The sequence below is a fragment of the Pseudopipra pipra genome, chromosome 7 (genome assembly GCF_036250125.1).
Source record: "Pseudopipra pipra isolate bDixPip1 chromosome 7, bDixPip1.hap1, whole genome shotgun sequence".
Taxonomy (NCBI): Eukaryota; Metazoa; Chordata; class Aves; order Passeriformes; family Pipridae; genus Pseudopipra; species Pseudopipra pipra.
This window is the reverse complement of record NC_087555.1, coordinates 3,648,006-3,667,997: the sequence shown is the minus strand read 5'-3', so window position 1 is coordinate 3,667,997 and position 19,992 is coordinate 3,648,006. Positions and strand designations below refer to the sequence as shown.

Below are 19,992 nucleotides of genomic sequence, written 5' to 3'. Positions count from 1 at the left end.
GGACACCAACGACCCCCTGAGTTGTTGCAGAAAGAGCTAACACAATTCTTCCCTGGCCTTGCACAGTGGGAATGCTGAATAAATCAAGCCAAATAATGAGGTTGGTTCCTGAGCCAAAAAAAAAAGAAAGAAAAAGGTGCCAGCAGTCCATAAGGATTGTCCAGTGTTAATGCTGAGCTTTCACAGGGCCACAGTGAAGGAGCTGAACAGGGATGCTGTAAAGGTCTGGGACAGAGTCAACAGGCTGATAGATTCCAACCAGGAAGCTTTCCTTTGAGTTTATCATGGCATTTAAGCACATCCCTCAGGGCAGAGGGGAGATTTTGGCCCCGGTGACAACGTGTGTTTAAGGTCAAACATAAACTTGAGCATCCTACTGGAGTAATGCTCTGGATAAGAGTTAAAAAAATGTTTTCCTAATCAAGCTCTTCCCCACCCAGAGATAGTTTTTATCTTGGACTTCTGAAATTCTTTAGAAATGAACTCTCCCTCCCCCTTTCAAAATATTTTCTCTTCAATAGCAATGTAGTCAGTCATTTCAACCTGCTCCTGTAATGTTTGTGATTACTGAAATTATTTTTGTACATTCAAAAGTGTCGTATTTTTTCCTGTGATTGTACCTAAATAGTAAAGGACACTTTGAAATGGATAGCACTCAGGTTTTTTTCCAAAATCATCTGAGTACGAGAATGAGGATGGAGAGTTTGTGGCAAGTTGCTGTGTTGATGAACAAATGGGCTCAAAGGATTTACCTTCCCAAAGTAACTGCAGCCATTGAAGTCCTTCTGCATGTGTTTTGCTTTCCTGAACACATTCTTATCAGTATGTTTAGTTTGAAAAATACTTTTTTATGTACTGAGAAATGTCTATTCTGTTTCTTTCAGAAGTGAAGTTTCGAAACTTAAAGAAAAAGCCTCCATTTGTATTCCAAGAGCAATCAAGATTCTCTTTAAGATGCTGATTTCCTCAAAGTTTTTATGTTGTTAAGAACAGGCATTCAGAGTTGAGGCTGGATGAGTTCTGTGATGTTCATGAAGTCATGAAAGCATCTGGATACACTACAGAAACCCTCAACCAAAAGCTTTTTGAAGTCTCTTTCTAACACAATCATCCAGGCTTACTCCACTAAACCAGGTATGTATTGAATTTGGATGGAAGATGAGGAAAGAATCAAACTGATACTGTGGAATACAAATATATTGTTAAGATTACATTGCTTTAGGGAAATGTCCCTAAATTGTGAATGTTAATTATATGCACTTTTCAGCACCTAATTGGTACTTCTACAATTGATTCACAACCATCCTGAGCATTAAGCAGGTCAACTGGAAAGCGTCCTCTGTTCAATGAGCACTTAAAGCAATCTTTTGCTTCCTCAGGTATCAGGGAGCAAAGAAACAGAGTAGTGTGTGTGGCCCTGAGTTTTCAGGGCATCACTCATCTTGGGCTTCATTGGCATCAGTTTCTTAATTACTATGTGGGAATAAATAAATAATAATATTAATAATAAATCATCTAAATAATTATAAATGATAAAACCTGAGGCACCACTTAGTGTCTGTTGTCCCAGGATAAAGAGCTTCACCCTGGCTCTGCTGCAAAACACCAGTGCAGAAAATAATTCAACATGTGGTGTATTAATGACCCGTACTTACTATAATTTACCTCTCCACAGTCTTTATCGCCTATAAAATTAGCAATAATGTTCTTAATTTTATTTCCTAACATCTGATATGTTGTGGATTGTGTCTGCCCCATCCCTGGAAGTGTTCAAGGCCACGTTGGATGGGGCTTGGAGCAACGTGGTCTAGTGTGAGGTGTGCCTGCCCATGGCAGGGGACGGAAAAATATGGTCTCAAACCATCCTGTGATTCTGTGATTTCCCCTTACACCCTTTTGCCCTTCAGCGATTTTCAACCCAGGCACTACCTGAGTCTATTTATTTCCAGCTCTTTACAGGTTTTTTTTACCATGTCTCTGCCTTAAAATTTTTCAGGTGTCGCAGCTGCACTTGAGGCAGCTGTATTTCCAGGCTGAGCAGAAGAGTTCAGTTAAGCTGCCGATTAATGTGAGTCTCAGTTTTCCCACATAGCAGGGTCCAAGCAGTTTAGTCTGTAACAGGATTTACCCCTCTGTAAGTACTTCCAAAAGAAGCCCTTGAAGTGATTCAAGAAGTCATTTGAAATGATTCCATGAAAAGAGATTGGGATAGCTATAACATTTGTTTCTTCCTGTTCACCAGGCCAAAAAGAGCTGGAAAAGAAAGGAGGGATGCAAACAGACATACAGGAGTGCCATCACTGGTGCTGGTGACTTCGTTCTTCACGTTGGGATGTTTTCTGCTATCAGCTCACTTCAGGATAGTTGGTGACACCTCACTGGGGGTACTCCAGAACCATCTGGATGCAATCCTGTGCAATGTGCTCCAGGATGACTCTGTTTGAGCAGGGAGGTTGGACCATTGACCCACTGGGGTCCCTTCCAACCCTGACCCCTCCCGTGATTCTGTGAAACCGAACCCAGCCAAGGGCTGGAGAAGAGCCCCTGAAATTCTTGAAATCTTGAAGAGCCCTTGAAATTTCTCTTGAAATTCTCCCATCTTAGTCTAGGCTTGGGGGACTGCTGGACTGTAACAGGTAAGGGAGACCAGAGCAAAGGTTGCTGCTACCTGCAAAGCTGCTGTGGGAGAGTGGCTCATATCTGAGCTGGAAGCAGGTCAAGGACTGGTGGATCAGTTCCCAGCAGCAGTCATGGGGATGGCCTGGAGGAAGCAGCTGAAAGCAAACAAACACAGGGTTTTTACTCCTTCAGAGAACTGTCTGGGTCACCTCCTTATCTGTGATTTGTGTTTCTCAAGAATAGGCTGCTCAACTATCTGGATAAGAGGACTCACCACCTTGGAATTAGAGCTGGGAAATGTTTTTGGAAAAACAGAAGAGGTGCTGGAGGAGAATAGTGTTGTCTCTCTGGCCTGGCAGGTTTGTATAGATTTGGTTTTTTCCATTAAGATGAGAAATTGATTATTTGGAGAGAGGTATTCCTTGGAAAAATCATTATTTGCTTGCACACCATGTCCGTGATGTCCTGTTGCTATGATCCCAAAAGAAACAAACAGTTTCCTTGTCAAAAACATACCACTCTCTCAGCAGGCTGTGCCTAAAAGCTCTGTGTGTCTTCCTCCTCCTCCAGACGTGTCTCCCACTTCCTCATTTAGGCTTTCTTCAGTACTTAAAAGACGTTGTCTCGTCTTTCTTTCTGTCTGTGGGTCTCAGAGTCAGTCATTAGCAGCTTCCAAAGTGTGTTTATAATGTTCTGGAAGGATAAAGATTTTTAGCTCTGGATTAAAACGAGATGACATTTCTACTGACTTTTTTTTTTTTGGTTTGACTCTTTAGACTGTACTGCATTTCACTTTTCTCCAAGTGGTACTCCTCACCCCTTGTGGACTTTAAAATAAGATGGAAAGAGAAGCATAACAAAGGATAATTGGATTAAAACCAGTGTTTGATTGTGGTAATGTAATGTTTCTATCTGGCCTTAGTCTCTGAATTTATAACTGAGGGACAAGCAGTGCCCAGTGTCAGGGCTAAGTGTGGAGGACAGCAAGGTTGTAGCACTGAATCACAGGAGAGAGGCTGTCCCATGGCAGGGTGGGATAATCTGGTCCAGGAGGGAGCACGTGTGCTATCCATGGTGTCTCAGAGCACTGTTACTGCATGGATGATGTTACATTATATTATTGCACGAGTGGTCTGTGCTCCTGTATTTCAGCTCTGTTCTAAGGGCTGACAAGAGGGAGGAATTCTGTGCCAACCACACCTCCCAAAGGACTTCTTAGCTTTTTTACGACTGGACCACAATGTGGGGCTTCCCCTTTCTAGGGTGGCTGCTGTTTGCTCTGGAATTTCCCAGCATATTCAGGCAGCAATTACTCTGCTTTTGCATGGAAGGCTCAGGTCTATTCTGGGTGCAAAAACTATGCCCAGCCCTCTGAGAGCTGGGTTTTACTGAGCTGGGTTTCACTGAGCTGCCATTCACCATTGTGCAGGTCTGTCAGATATTGCTGACATTGACTCATGGGGAAAATCTTATTTGGTTTTCAGACTCATTCTGTGGGCAGCAAAAAAGCACAAATGTAAAGAGATGTTGACATTCAGTGGTGCAGCCTGACCCTGCCTGAGCTGCAACAGAAGGAAATTTGCCTTGCCATCAGAGTTATGTGTGTGCCTATTTCCCTCAAACCAAGTGGGAAAACCTTTGGATCCCATTTAACAGGTTGAGATGACTCAGTCACCAAACTTAGACTCCCAGCTGAGCTGGGCACCCTGCCCCAATACATACAGTATGTGACACAAAGATTGATTCCTGTTGGCTCACTGACTGGGAATTTTTTGTAGCATGTTGCAAAATCCTGTCCCATTAAACTCCCTGACAGCTTCTGCTCCCTGCTGTGCCTTGTGGTGTGAGCTGGACCTTCGTTACCCTCAATGCACGGTGAGGAATGGGCAGATTTTAACCTAATTACATGGTCTCAGTCTCCTCCTCATCATTGTTGCCAGGTTCTGTGGGACATTTCTTCAAACATCTCATCTCTTACGAGCTCATCTCTTATGGCCTGCAACAGGGGACAAGGTTTTCATAAACCTTTAGCAGCTGTGAGATGTAAGGCAGGACTTTTCCAAAGCACTTACCCTATGAACTCCACTTCTGTGGAAATAAGGGGTGGATGATCTCGATTTCTGTGAATCCAAGGTAAGAGCAACAATAGGATTTTTGTAAAATCTGACAGAGTAAGCCAAGTTTTCAGCGCTCATCATCCTGAATTCTCTTTAAACACGAGAAATTAAATCCCAAACAAGAGCCCCAAGGGAACATAAAATTTTCCCCATGTGTTTCAATGCACAACATGGGAGCCCAGAGCTCCTGTGAGCTCACCTGAATGTTCCTACCTCTGTTTATCCTGTAAAATGGATATCAAAGAAATAATCTGAACAAAAGATGGACTTTTCAGATATATGAATGTGTGATCTTGAGTTAAATGAGCCTTGGTCCTGCAGTATCAGGGCATTTTCTGAAAGGCTTCTGCTCTAAAGCAGAGATAGCAACATTAGTCTCAGGGGGAACAAGTTTCTCTTAAAATTATCACCAGTAACAACCATAGAGTGGTTTGGGTCGGGAGGGTCCTTAAAGACCATCTTGTTGCATCCCCTGCCATGGGCAGGGACAGCTTCCACTAGCCCAGGTGGTTCCAAGCTCCATCCAGCCTGGCCTTGGACACTTCCAGGGATGGGGCAGGCACAGCTTCTCTGGGCAACCTGTGCCAGGGCCTCCCCACCCTCATAGAGAAGAATTTCTTCCTATCCTGTCCCTGAATTCGGTGTCATTAGGCTGTAAATTTAACATATGACCAAAATGAAGTGGGTAGGTTACATTTATCCTATTTTTATTAATCAAGAAATTGGGGATTTCACCTCTTTCAATGACACTATGTGAGACAGACTTGATGTGATAAGCCCTAAACAGGCAGATAAAAGGAGTGAGTGATTCCTGCCCAAAATATTTCTAATGTAAGTAGACCAAGAAGGAGGTGATGAGGGGACATAAAATTATGTGATTTTTTTGAACAATAAGACCTTAAATGGTTACTGGGTTAGAATTCCCACCAGATTTCAGCCCAGGTTGACTCATCTGCCTACAATTATCTTCTCCATTGGCTTGAGAAAGGACAGCCAGCAGGGTATGATGTCATACCACCTCCTTGCTGCTACCTAGGCCAGAGCGTCATGGGTGTGTTTGAGTGGGCCCAGTTCTTGGAGAAGGACTGAACTCCAAATCCACTGCTCCTGGCGCCTGTTCCTTGAGTCTCAACTAGAAAATGTTGTGTCCTCTCAAAAAGAGTTAATACAGCTTTTTCCTGTAGCTTATGAAAGCAATTCAGTATCCTCAACATCATCTGGCTTCACAAAAGCACTGCAGTCTGAGTGAAAAGCCCATTAAAGCCAACCTTTATTGGAGCTCACCATCTCCCAGATGGAAGGGCTCCAGCTGTGTAAGGAGGCAGCACAGAGCTGCATCTCCCTGTCTGTGTTCCTGGCTCTGCATGCCAGTGTGGTAAAAATAACCATATTTTCAATCTAATGCAAATATTTGGGGCTTAATTACCATCTGCTTTGGGGCTTTTCTTCAGCTGAGGCTGAGGAGATATGAAGAATTTGACTGCTGTTTCCTGCTCCTGCACCACCCAGCCACCCTGAGAGCTGAAGCATCCTGGTGGCTGCTGTGTTTTCAGTGGCTCTTCTGGTAGGAAGGGATTAGAGGGACTTACAGCTACTTCCATACCCTCTTGTTCTAGGCATGTGTGCGTCAGTCCCCAGCAGACCCCTTGGCTGTGTGTAGCTTTATATAAAAGAGGGACACTAAAATCTGTTTATAGGCAGCCTGAGCAGCCCGTTATTCAGGCTGGGTTGTTGACTCTTGCCCATCTGATATCATTCAAAGGCTTAGGTATTGCCAGGGAACAAAAATAAGTGCTGTTACTTCCTTCTAGTCAGCAGAATTAACTGTTCTTAAGATGACATTTGCTTTCATGGCAGAAGCAGTGCATCCCAAAGGTCCTGTTAATAATGTATACATGGCTGAAAAGGTGCAAATCTGGATTTTCTTGGGTTTATGATGATAGAAAGAGAAATATGAAGGCAGCAAAGCTGCCAGAGAGCCTTCAGCTCTGTCTGGCACTTATGTTCATCTCTATTAAAATAATTTGCAGAAATTATAAGGGAATGAGACAAAAGGCAGCCCTGTTAACACCACGGGTTCTTCCTTTTCCGTGGTAGAGTCTTGGAAAGGCCCTTCCCTCCTCCTCCTCATCCCAGCTTGTCTCAGGAGTATTTGCTTCATTAAATAGAAACTCTTCTGTTTCCTGTCTGTTGGTTTTTGGAGTAGGTTTTTAAGCCCTGACTCACTCTCTGGGGATGTGCACTGGAAAACTGATGGGAACCGATTTCCTATAAGCAGCTGAGATGCAATTCTTGGCTCCCCTTTCCTAGGGAATCACAGTGTGCAAACCTGGACAGCATCATGTGCACAGTGGAAGAGACCAGGCACCTCTTGAGGGCTGAGTGTGTGAAATCCTGAGGCAAATACTCATTGCAAAGTCAGGGCACGAGGGAGGTGGGAGGGGAAAATATCAGCTCATAAAGCTTTGACTGCTGGCTCAGGAGAAGGGAAAGGAATACATAAAAAGTGAATATAGGTCTGCTTCTTTTCTAGGTCACAGCTGAAATTAATCATGAGAGATTTAGCACTGAAGTGGGGGAGAAAGCTGAAAAACTAGGAGAGGCACTGCTCGAACAGTGGCGAGCCCAATGTATCTTTCCAAAAAGAAGGATGGAGGATTTGCTCGGTGTAAGGTCACACAGCCATCACAGAATGGTTTGGGTTGGCAGGACCTGAAATCTCATCTTGTTCCACCCCCTGCCGTGGGCAGGGACACCTTCCACTAGCCCAGGTTGCTCCAAGCCCCATCCAACCTGGCCTTGGACACTTCCAGGGATGGGGCAGCCACAGCTTCTCTGGGCAACCTGTGCCAGGGCCTCCCCACCCTCAGAAGGAAGAATTGCTTTGTAATATCTAGTCTGAACCTGCACTCTGTTAGTGTAAAGAATCACAGAATCACTGAGGTTGGAAAAGCCCTCCCAGCCAATGGAGTCCCCCCTGTGCCCAGTCCCCACCTTGTCCCCCAGCCCAGAGCACTGAGTGCCATGTCCAGTTCTTCCTTGGACACCTCCAGGGATGGGGACTCCAAATCTCCCTGGACAGCCCCTGCCAAGGCCTGACCACTCTTTCCAGGGAGAAATTCTCCTGATGTCCAACCTGAGCCTCCCCTGGCACAGCTGGAGGCCGTTCCCTCTCCTCCTGTCCCTTGTTCCCTGGAAGCAGAGCCTGACACACCCCCCCAGCTCCCCCCTCCTGTCAGGGAGTGGGAAAGAGCAAAAAGGTCCCCCCTGAGTCTCCTTTTCTCCAGGCTGAGCCCCCCCAGCTCCCTCAGGAGACAGATCTGAACTCCCCCCCCAGCTGCTGTAATTCTTTTAACTGCCCAAGTCCCTCTATGGTGGCTGCTTCTCCCGTTGAAGGAATGCTGAGGGCTGCTCTCTGGGTGCACCTCTTGGCTTACCATAGTGGCCATGGTGCCTTGATTGCACTGTTAGAATTTAGGCTAATCGGAACCAAATGGGGCTTTGCTTGTACAAAAGATTTTTCTGTACCATGACAGTAGTAGTTATCTCAGAAATATTCCTGGAAAGGTCGTGTTTTTCTCCCAAATGAGAACGTGGGCAGAGAATGGCACTCTAGAGACAATATCTGAGTCAGTCCCAACTCTTTGTGGGGTTTGGAAAACCTTCTTTAAAGTGTTTCTCAGTGTCATTGGATGCACAAAGCAAAATTTATGCTGCTCTTCAGGTTAGGGCTGCACGTGCTCCCTTTGCCTAACTAGAAAATTTATCCCAGACCTGAAAGAAAACCCTTCCCTGATGTAGATAAATTCCTTTCTAATAAAAGCACATGTTCTTTTTCTGAAAAAAAACCAGTATTTATCATGAGGCGAGTGGGAGAAAACTGCATTCAAAAATGCACAGCAAGAAAGCACATCACAATATAGGCAGAGTAGTTATCAACAATTAGAACAGTTACTTGGAGGGTGCCCTGAAATAGCAAAAGAGCTTCTTTATTTGTGATATGTTGATTAATGATGTGCTAATAGCTGAGGCACATCTGTAATAACTAATTGGTTTTCAGAAAACTAAGCAGAGCCAGGGTCCTCTTTGGGCTGAAAGGGCATTTACAGCTTCCCAGGAAGGCAGACAGTGGGATTGTACCCAGCAGATCCTGGGAGTCACAACCATGGTTCAGCAAAGCCCAGAAAGCACATGTCTAACCCTGCCCTTCCTCCATAAAACTTGTGATACATATTGACAAGGCAGAGCAAAAGAAATATTGGATTAAAGGGGAAAAGACTGAGTTGGCCAAGTCAGGCAGGAGGCCTGTGTTCAAGCCAGGAGCTGAAATCACCTCTCCTGAGACTCTCTTTGCTGTCATTGCCAAAGGCAGAGATGACCTCCCCAGCTCCCTGGGTGAGATCCCAAGCTCCACAGGACCTGCCACTCAGACCCAGCTTCTTGCTGGTTGGCTCTCAATCTGCTTTCCAAGGGGACCATGAGCATCACAGTCCCCAATCTGCTTTCCAAGGGGGCATAAGCATCGTGGGGAAATGCTGGCAGAGGGCTTTTCCCATTGAAAAAAACAAACAAAACCCACCAAAAAAACCCCCAAACAAAAACCACAACCCCTTCCCAAGAAAACACCCCCCCCCAAAAAAAACCCAAAAAACCAACAAAATCCCCAAACCCAAACAAACCCCCCAAGCTACTACCAAAAAACCTTCCTGAGGCTTTTTTACCACAAACTCATGGAGAAGTTTAATGCCATGGTAGAGGACTGTGTTGTGAAAGGTGGGGAGTAGAAGGAGAGCAAGAATTAATCCTGTGGCATGTGGTGAGCAAGATGTTCACCTTGCAGACAGATGCTTTTCAGCAGTTAGTGGGGATGCAGTCCCTGCCTAATTGTATTTACCCAATCCCTGACCTTTTAGATCAGTGGGAAGAGTCCCAGGCAGTCAGCAGACTTGGGAAAAAAGCCCCAAATGACAGAGAAATTTAGACTTTGAGAGTTTTGAACTGTGATTGCTTTTTGAGTCACGGCTGCGGGTATTTTTCTCTCTGTGCAGCTGTTGGGAGAGCTGTGGGTGGCTACTGGGAGATGATTGAATCCATGTGACATCCCTGGGGTAAAAAAGCTCTGTGGTGAGGCCTTCAAATGTTACAGCAATCCTAACAACCAACAATTCTGACAGGCAGGACTGAATCTGGGAGAGCAGGCATTGGCTCTGTTGTTGAATTCCTTGAGTAGTTTGGGCAGTCGTAGCACCCACTGCCCCCAGTGTTATGTGAGAGGTCAAAGGGAGAGGTTGTTGCTCCCAGAAAACTGCTTACAAAAGAAAAGAGAAACAGAAATAAAGGGGCTGTTGAAAATTTGAAACGCTACAACAAACAGGAGGATTGTTCAAATGTGGGTGCTGAAGGCTCATCTAGCTGCTTTTAGGTGCCTTCTCAAATGAGCTGGCCGTCTGAGAAAGGTTTTAATGAGGTGAAAAGGAGCTAATCTGCTCCAGAAGTTAGGACCGAGGATGACTGCATCCTTGTAAGTCCTGCAGCAGTGGTACAGAGGAAAGAGAGGCCCTTAACTTCTGCCTGCTGTCGGGCTGCAGCTCAGGAAGCTGCACGGCTGTGCTGCTCACAGCTGCTGGCTCCTCTCTCTTCCCCGCTCTGCTTCTAAGAGGGGTCAGAACCAGGGCAGCAGTCAAAGTGCCAGAAAGAAGTTTCAGTGGTGATAACCGTAGTTTCTACTTCATCTGCAAAGCTGAAAATGGAGAGAGACCAAAAAAAAGTCTGAAGCGCCACAATGATAAAAATAATCCCAATTCCCTCACAGTCAGTCTCATCCCACCCCACCCTTTATTTCTTCTCCAGCAGGAAAATCTTTCCCCAGGATTGCTGGCACCCTTTGGAGGACAGATCCAGTGCAGGAGTTGTTCTGGGGGTCAGAGAGATGGTGTGAAGGGAGGGCTGGGCTGGGATGTGGGTTTCTTTCAGGACAGTAAGTTCAGCTCATGGTCTGCCAGAGTTTTTTCCATGCAACCTGAAGCCTACCTTTTAAACTCCTCTCTGATTCAATTTTCCTGCAATTAAGTGGGGTAGTACTTTTCTCTTCAGCTGTTTGGGTTGTCAGCTCTCTAGAACAGAGGTTGTTCCACCTCCTGGTCCTGGCTGTAGCTGCTCCCATGGTCTCCCTTTCAGTGAGAGAACGAGCACACATCCTCCTCTCTCTTCTCAGGACCAGCCAGGTCTTCCCCTTTGGGTTTCCCATCAGTCAAATCCTATCTCCAAATTGTCCCAGTGTGAAAGCACACCATGTGTTGTACCTGTCAAAGCATGAAGGAAAGCTCAGCTTCATGCAAACCCACTGCCTGAGCTGGAGAGGAGCAGGGCAGCTTCTCCCACACGTCTGGTAGCGTTGCTGCCCAGCACACATTAGCCAGGCATTTACAAAAAGCCTTGGGACAGTCTCTGCTCTGAGAAGGAGCTCCCTGAAGGTTGTGTCCCAGCCTACAGTGGGTCCCTCTGGACTGCTGGGCTCTCACTAGCAGGGCTTGGCCATAGGACACTCTGAATAGATCCTGCAAACTTTCCTCCTTTTGTGATTTTTGTTTTTTTTACAAACAGGGCAAGACCATCTGTTATGCTCTGAGGTCATTAATGATTTCCAGGATTGCCAGGAAATAGAAAATACTTCTGCAGCATACGACATGTGGGGCAAACAAATATTATCCATACATATGCAAGGACACAGAGCAGGGTGCAGGATTTTATGAAATATTACAGTGGAGCGGCTTCCAGCGGTTTTGCCTGAGGAAGCTGCACAGCTGGTCCGGGCTGTTGAGCGCTGGGGAGATGAGCTGGATTTGCATGACAAAGGCAAAAACATCGCAGTGGTCTGTGACCTTTTCCTTGGTGCCTTCCCTGGGAAGGGATTGCCTCCACCTGCAGCCAAGGATCTCCAAGGTTTTACCCTGGCACTCAAACCCATCACTTACCTGGAGAGCTTGGTGTTTTGGGCTGTAGCCCAGAAATCCAAATGAAACCCTGCTGGAGCCATTGGGAATGTTCCCATGAAATGCTCAAGGGTTTGCCTTGGATTTCATCTGCTTTCTGCAAATCTGATCCAAAGGGAGTGGAATGACTCTGCTTTGGGATACTCACGCTACCTCTTTGAGGAGTGTTTCAGAGGTTAGGAAGAGCTGGTCTCCAAGTAGGAAGTGGGGCTAACAGGAACACAGGGGGCCCCATGGATCTAATCCCCCCAGAAGCCTTAATGAAGCTCTTGTATGGGGCAAGGCCACTTAGTGCTGCTGTCAGACACTCGTAAACAAATCCTTCCTGGCCTGTGAAGCAGCTGAGAGTGCTCAGAGGAGAGCTGGGATGCGCTGCTGTAGTTTGGCAACGGGCAAGCAACATCAGCCATTGGCTTCTCTGGGACAGGCAGGACGAGGCTGTATTCATGGATCAGTTATCAGGAGTCTGGCTCAAGCGGGAGACAGAAAGGCTTGTGATAAAATTGTCTGGATGTTTCATCTGCAGCCAGGAAAGGGAGCTTAATTTTCCTAGGCTGGCGTGGGTTTCCCAGGCTTTGACGCAACAGTTTTTGTTTTGACACTGTCAAAACATTTCGTTTTTCTATGCTGCTTTGCCTTTTTGGTGGAGATGCTTATATTAGAATCTGACTTCAGTATGCTATAGACCATGCTATTTTTATAGTATATTAATAGTCTGATTTATTGTTTTACTGTTATTGCAACAAATTATCTCTACATCATTAAGAAGAAGAGATTTTATGCTATCAGAAAAAGAAATCAGCATTGCTAGAACAAACTACATTGATATTTCAGGTGGGTTTCGGGCGCTTTTTTGTGGTTTGTTTGGGTTTTTTTAAAGTAATTCACCAATTAATTTCCACAATGCTATTTTTATTTAATTTGCCTTTCTAAGAGCTTATACAAAAATATTGAGGTTTTCCAGAGAACAAAAACTACACCTGCCAGCCCACCTGAGTGTGATTCTTTTTGTAGGGATAAGCAGGCATTCATTTCACTGGTATGAGAGTTCCTTTGTAAACCTATTTCATGATCCATGTGGTCTGGCAATAAGAACCTGCAGTGATTTAACATTACTGATTTTATAATATGTTATTACATATACTTGACTTACAAAAGCACCCAGAGTCAGAGAGAGATTGTTAATCCTTCTATTTTACATGTGGAGAACCTGGGAATGGAGAAAGCAATTATTTTCCAAAGCTGGTGCAGGGAATTAAAGGGTGATAAAACCTTTGTCCCAGAACTCCCACGCAGCATCAGGACCCCCAGCAGTTCCAACAGGTCCTACCTCTGTTTTCCATTCTGTCTTGCCAATGTTTTTTCCAGATCCCAGCCTTCTATAGAGACCTTGTAAAGCTCTTTCAGGAGCATCCACTCTGTCCTGTTTAGAACTGTGCTGTGTCCTTGAGAAAACAGAATTTTCCCTCCCTCTCTTTTAAACTTGTGGTATTTTCAGCTGTAGCATCACAGGAAATTATTTGGTATGATCCTGCGTAAAACTGTTTTCTCAACAGCTTCATGCCATCCAAAATTCTTACTTTCTGAAGGTTATCCCAAGAGTAATGGTTAGGACATGCATACTTCTGAATTTACTCAGAATTAGAAGCTTACCAGGGTTATTCTAAACTTAAAAGAGAGTAATAAAGGGCTTAATTTGAGAGTAATAAAGGGCTTAAGCAGCCTGTTGTGGTTTGATGGTCCTGCTCAGGTAGATAAGTGTATCCTTGCACATCCAGATTTCACTGCCAGCAGCCTTTTCACTCCATCGGGGTGAAACTGGATGGAATGGTGAGGACTGGCCAGTCGGATTGCAACGGGAGGGTAGGGATTGTAATATCTATGGAATGCCCAAGCAGGAATCTGGTGCAGTGGAGTCTGGCTTGAAGTGGAGACAGCAACTCCTGCCTGCCCCAGAGCCATGCCTTCAGTTCCCTGGAAGGAATTAGAGGGAGTTACTCACTGGACTCTCAACACTGCCAGTGCTCTAGGACAGATTTACACAGGGGGTGACTGGAGACAGAGCTCCCCTGCAGCAGGGTGTAGAGCTTTCAAAATGTTCTAATCGTTCCCCTATTCAGGGAAACCTGCCTGAGGCTTCCCCAGTTTAAATTCCAGATTCCCATGGAAATCCTGGGCTCTGGGGACATTTCAGTCTGACGTTTGTGCTTTGTGATGTCTTGCCTTTGTTCAGCAGCATTAGATGCTCCATGTAAAGCAAATCCCAAAGTGAAAGATTTTAGAAAAGGATTTGCCCTTTCTCTATATTAAGAAATACAGTCCATCCTCCAGCTTTTTCCTCATGTTGTGGTTACCCAGGCTTAGAATAAACAGTCTGTTTTAAGACAGCATGATAACTTGCAGCTTGCCAGGGAGCTGCTTCCTTCAAGTCTCACCTACCAAATGTTTGGGCCAGGTCAGCTCCTGTCTTTATGTTGTTTGGCTGTTTTTTTTAGCATTCTCTGAGCTTTCTAGGAAACAATTCGTGTTACAAGGTTCTCCAACCAAATGTAGCTCTAACTCCTACACTAACAGTGCTTTTGATGTGCTGTTCAAAGTAAATCCATAGAAGCAGGGTTCTGTTAATAAAACTCGGGAGAAACAAGAGGTCGAGTGATGTAAGTAAATAGACCTTTGCATCTCTTTGGAGCTCCTATTCAAAGGCATGAGGAATTTATCCTGACAAAAACACTAGTTTTAACTCTGGAGATTGTTCTTTGAGCCACAAAGGACTACTTCATGCTAGTGGATTGCATAGCAACACTTACCCACATCTTTCCAGTGCTCCCAAATGTATCTGGGAACAACTATTTTTTTTCTTAATATACCTTTTCATCAAAAGAAATAAATGCCAAACCCATATGTTTAATCCTTTGGTGACCTCTAGACTTGTGACAGCTTCAGCATGTCAGTAGCAGAATCATTTGTAACAGGAGATGAATTGTCATTGGTTTTATTTATCACATAATAAAAACTTACACTGGGCAGTTCTTGTGGTAGTACAAATGCTCTCATTCGGGCAGTAGGGAAATGCAGTGGATTTAAAAGAACTTCAGCTGGTCAAAATTGATTCTACCTGAAATCTGCCCAGTTTCACCTGGCAGCCTTTTGAGAGGTGTGAAGGTCTTTTGAAGCTTCACACAGAGATGAAGGTCAGTCCATACCTAAGTCCTCGACTTTTTTTGGTGTTTCTTAGCTTCAAATATCACTTCTGAATAGAAACAGAGGTATTTATTCTGAGGAAGAGGCGAGGATTTGCACAGGATATCAGCTGGCCAGGGCTATCTTTACCCAAGGAACCTCTGTTTCTAGAATCTGCTGGGTTTCGTTGGGTTTTTTTTGATCCCCAGAGGCAAATCCATGCTATTACTTTCTTTTGCACATGGCCCAGTGCTTTTAGCTGACTTTCCACCCTGCCAGTCACATAACTGAGACGATGCCAGTACACAAAACACCACATCTTGCAGAAAACTTATGCCTCAGACACTTCATATGGCAGCACCAGACGTGAGGGTTATCTGGAGAGCTGCTGCCTGCCTTTGGGATGTCTGCCCTGGACATTTGGAATGGGGTAAAATTTACCTACTGGGCTGGCTTCCCCTCTTCTGTGAGGTTTTCATGAGCTGTATCTCTGTCCTCTTTTCAGATTGGTACCACCAAGAGAAGCATCTGCCTTAGCTGATGGGAAGAGCTGCATGCATTGCTGTACCCAACAGCAATGACCTCTTCCATCTTAATGCAACTCATTGTGGGAAGCCTTTGCTGATGGCATCACACCCTTGTTTTCACCAGGATGGGAGGTAAGGAAGATGTCTACGGCTGAAAATCTCATTTCACATGGCCCACCCAGCCCTGTGTTTTTTTTCTCCACCTCTTGTATCAGTAGCCTTGAGCTGCTTCTTGGTGTGGGGACTGCCAGTGGTTATGGAGAGATGTGCTTATCTCTTGCCAAAGATGTTTTTCATGTGACCGCAAACCCAGAGCAATCCTGTAATGCTCACTCTTCCCTGCCACTTCCTCTCTCCTCCCAGTGTCCAGAAGTGACCTTGCAGAGGCCATTTGCAGGTTTTTCAGGCCTCCAGCAAGGTTATTGAGCCAAATAGTTTGGCTTTCTCTCCAAGTCTTGCCTCTAACTGAAATACCTCAGCATGGACAATGTGTCAGCTGTGTGGGCCTTCAGCCTGGCAAAACACAGGTTGTGTGCAAGATTCTGGGTGCCCTGAAACCTCAGTCCCGCGGTTCCCATGTAACCTGAACTTATAATTTCTATCGAGGGAGCTTTGAATTAAGAGGAGCCTGTGGTATTCTTTAGGGATGAAAAGGAGGATGTCAGAAACCCCAAGCTGGCCCCAGCCTGTTGGATATCCAATAAGTACTGGCTGATGGGAAGAGAGGACGTGGGATAGTGTCTGTGGGGACCTTCTCCCTTCTCCGTTGGCTCTGTGCCTTTTGCCAACACTTTCCATATCTGTCATTCTGGTGACACTCGCCAGATTTCTCCCTTGGTGAGCAGACACAGTCATCAGACTCACCGAGCAAAAATCTTGCCCTGGTTTGGCTCAGGCCCTAACTGGTCACTGTTCCCAGCCCTCCCCCAACCCCTGCAGAGATTTCCATGCCCACAGACGCCTACGGCTCTTTCAGACTTCCAAGCAGCCCTGTGAACCAGTTACATCCCCATGTTCCAAGGGTTTTCCCTTTCCTCCAAATGACTCACAGCATACGGGGATAAGAGGCCCTTTCTTCTAGAAAGCTCCCAAACACATTGGAGATGTTGCAGAGAAGGACAAAAGTCATCTGGAAATTATTGTGTTGTTGGTGAAAAATGCAAAATATTGCAAAGTGGGATTTTTCTTCCAAAGGGAATGGCAGGCTGTCTGAAATATGCATCCCTCCCACCTATCTTTGGACAGATTGACTCACCCTGTGAGGCTTCTTCTTTCTCTTTCCATCAGATAAAGAGTCCTGCATACCTAGCTTAGGTGGGCATTTAACTTGGAGGACCTTTGAAGGACTCTATACTGTCTTAATTTCTCTTTTCAGGAGGGTTTGCACTCTGTAAGCCAGATAGTGTGTGAAATGGGTGTTCAGAAATACTGAACCATAGCCTCAGCTCAGCCTAGCACAAGGCACAGAGAAGTAAAGGGCATTAGGAGCTTGCCCAGGTTCTTTTTAGACTCCTCAGCTTAGTGGGTGAGGATGGAAAGAAAACAGCCACTGGGGTAGATGCACGGAAAATGAGCATCCAGGGACACTGGTATCACTAGTCCTACTCTGTGAGGGAAGCACAGGTAGAAGCTTCCCTGGTTTGTGAAACTCCAGACTTGGGAGTCTTCAGTTATGCTGGAAAAACCTGTTATAACTGTGACAAGTCTCAGAAGTGCAAATATATTCACCCATTATGGGTCTCTGCACTGCCGAGTGGTACCTCAGTGGGTTGGTAGTAGCCCAGCTGCTGAGCAGTGACTTGTGCTTTAATCATAAAATAAATCATAGAATCATAGAATGGTTTGGGTTTGAGGGGACCAGAAAGCTCATCCAGTTCCACCCCCTTCCACCACACCTTTCTCTATCCCAGGTTGCTCCAAGCCCTGTCCAACCTGGCCTTGGACACTTCCAGGGATCCAGGGGCAGCCACAGCTTCTCTGGGCAACCTGTGCCAGGGCTTCTCCACTCTCCCAGGGAAGAATTCCTTCTGCAATGCAGTACAAGAACAGAGTAAAAAAAGTAAAACTTCTTGTTTTAAGCCAGGCACAATTATCTCGGCACATACAAGTGATGTTTGGAGATTTGGGGTTAATGTGTGTATCTGAAGGCAGTTTTTGGATTTAAAGATCAATTCTGTATGCTGATGAGAGGAGGCTGATTTATTAAAGATACTTTTCCCATAATTTTTCATACTTCTGTGACTGCACATCCCTACTGTCTTAAAGAACAGCCATCACTTTAGCTGTTACATCATGAGCTTGATATCTCTCCCTGGGAAAAGAAACACACTTTTTAGGGAAAAAAGAAAAGGGATGGGAGAAAAAAAAAAGAAGGAAGTGTTTGCAGAAGTTCAGAAAGCCTCAGATTCCTCTGGGGCCCCCAGCTGTGCTGTATGTTGTCCCAGCTGACTGCCAGATATTTCTGCTCTGCACATTAATGCAGTCACAGAGAGATCAAAGCAGCTGCTCTGAGAGTGCTTTGGGCCAAATGTGGATGTCCTACCTCCAAACAGCACTGAGCCCTGAGCTCCCAGCCCTTTATTCCTCCCTCCTTACGGGCCTGGGGCTGAGCACAGGCTCTCTGGAGCTCACTGGGGCAGTGCATTAAGTGATGGACAAATCTTCCAACGCCTCGTGGTCCTGCTGGCCTGGAAGCCAGATCTGCTGCTGGACCATTTTGGGTGATGGAGTGATTTTCTTTCCATGTTGAGAGCAGGAAGGGCAGTACTTCTCTGATGGTCCCATCATACCACATGTGCTGTGCTACCACTCTTCACTGAGGTGCCTCCTTTGGAGACAAATGCTGGCGTGTGGCCAAGCACCGATGGCCTTGGGACAGCCCAACTAATCCAGTGTGTTAGGAAGGCTCTGCCAGATTTGTTGTCCCATGGGGTTGGTTTACTGGTCTGATGTTAGCTTGGTCCAGCCACTGGCATGAAGCCAGGTTTTGGTAAGTGATATCTGCAAGCAGAAACCCTTGTCACAGCTCCCTGCTTTCCTGATGTCCCTGAGGAAAGTCTGTGTGGGGCTGTGACTGTGCAGGGGAGCAGGGCTGTGTGCTGCAGCACCCTTGGGGGGGTCTCTGCAAGGTGGCAAGTTCTGTCCAGACCCAATATTCCAGCACTGGAACAGGCTGCCCAGAGATGTGGTGGAATCACCACCCCTGGAAGTGCTCAAAAGGAGTGTGGATGTGGCACCTGGGCACATGGTTTAGTGGTGAACGTGGCTGTGCTGGGTTAATGGTTGGACTTGACGATCTTGGAGGTTTTTTCCAGCCTTAACGATTGTGATTTGTCACTGAAGAAGCACTGCAAGGCAGAAGTGCAATAAAATGAGTGCCTGACATATCACCCTTGATGAGGTGAAGATGTAAGGGGCTGGGCTGACCTGGACTGGCCATGCACGTGGTTTACCTGCTTCTTACATCTCTGCGTTTGGAGCTGCTGCGACTGGCACTCACATTTCCTCCTGCCCCTGTGATATTCACTGTCCCTCAGCCTTCTGTGGGATTCTGTGTCCTTGTTGGGGGACTGTTTCTCTGTACAACTTCTTGTGGTTGCTCGTTATGCAGCTCAGATCAAAACCTTGTCACCAGCCAGTGAATGATTTGAAGCAGTATTTCACATTTGCACAGTATCTTTTCACTCTATGAAGGAGATGGTTCTGAAATCATAGAATCACAGAATGGTTTGGGTTGGAAGGGACTGTAAAGATCATTTTAGTTCCAACCCCCCTACCCTGGACAGGGACACCTTCCACCAGAATCAGTCCTCATATCTTGCCTTTCTCTTTTTAAGTGTTTTTAAGGAACCATGACTGAACACAGAGGGAACAGGGAGATCTGCTGAAAATTGAAAATACTGGAGACAGTAAAGTGTGTTGTGCAAGGGCTTCTGTTGGCCAGAAGAAGTGAAATAACAGCTCACTTCCTAAAATGGAGATATCCTCACATTTTGTTCCTGGCTGAGGAGAACAGCATTATTTGCCATATATCTGACAAGTATCAGGGCATTTTGCACCCTATAAAATTCCTGTAATTTACCTGAAACTGCCAGTAAATTGACTTAAACCTAAATAGTGTATCTTCCTTGAAAAGAAGCCACTGTTCTGTGGGGTTTTTGTTTGTTTGTTTGTTGGTTAGTTCTTCTTGTTGTTTTTGTTTTGTTTTGTTTGGTGGGTTTTTTTTTGTTTCTTTTTTTTACTGGTTAGTCTGTTACTGCTTATATTGCTCCCAGATTCCCTGGGGCTTAAATGTTTCGGGCATGTTGTTAGAACAACAAATTAAAATTGGAACTTGGAAAATCCTATATTTGGAATTTATTTGCACAGTTAAGCAGCAAAAGACTGTTCCTTGAAAGGGGAGAGCAGTCAAGGTCCACTCATGCAGTGTGGGGAAAATGACTGGTAGGTGACAGTGGAGGAAACCCAAATATACCAGGGGACTCCTCACTCTGGGAATGATCCATCATTCCATCCAGAGGAGCAGGTAGCCTCCCTCTCTCTGTTTGGGATCCTAAG

General features: G+C 45.5%; 1 long non-coding RNA gene across 1 annotated transcript; it reads left to right on the top strand.

Moving 5' to 3' along the window:
* Positions 1 to 1,999: 1,999 nt before the first annotated feature.
* LOC135416930 (uncharacterized) lies at positions 2,000 to 19,604 on the top strand. Its single transcript, XR_010431816.1, has 4 exons — positions 2,000 to 2,134; positions 2,243 to 2,978; positions 7,270 to 7,404; positions 19,272 to 19,604. It is a non-coding gene; the product is annotated as an uncharacterized LOC135416930 (long non-coding RNA).
* The last annotated feature ends 388 nt before the right edge of the window (positions 19,605 to 19,992 follow it).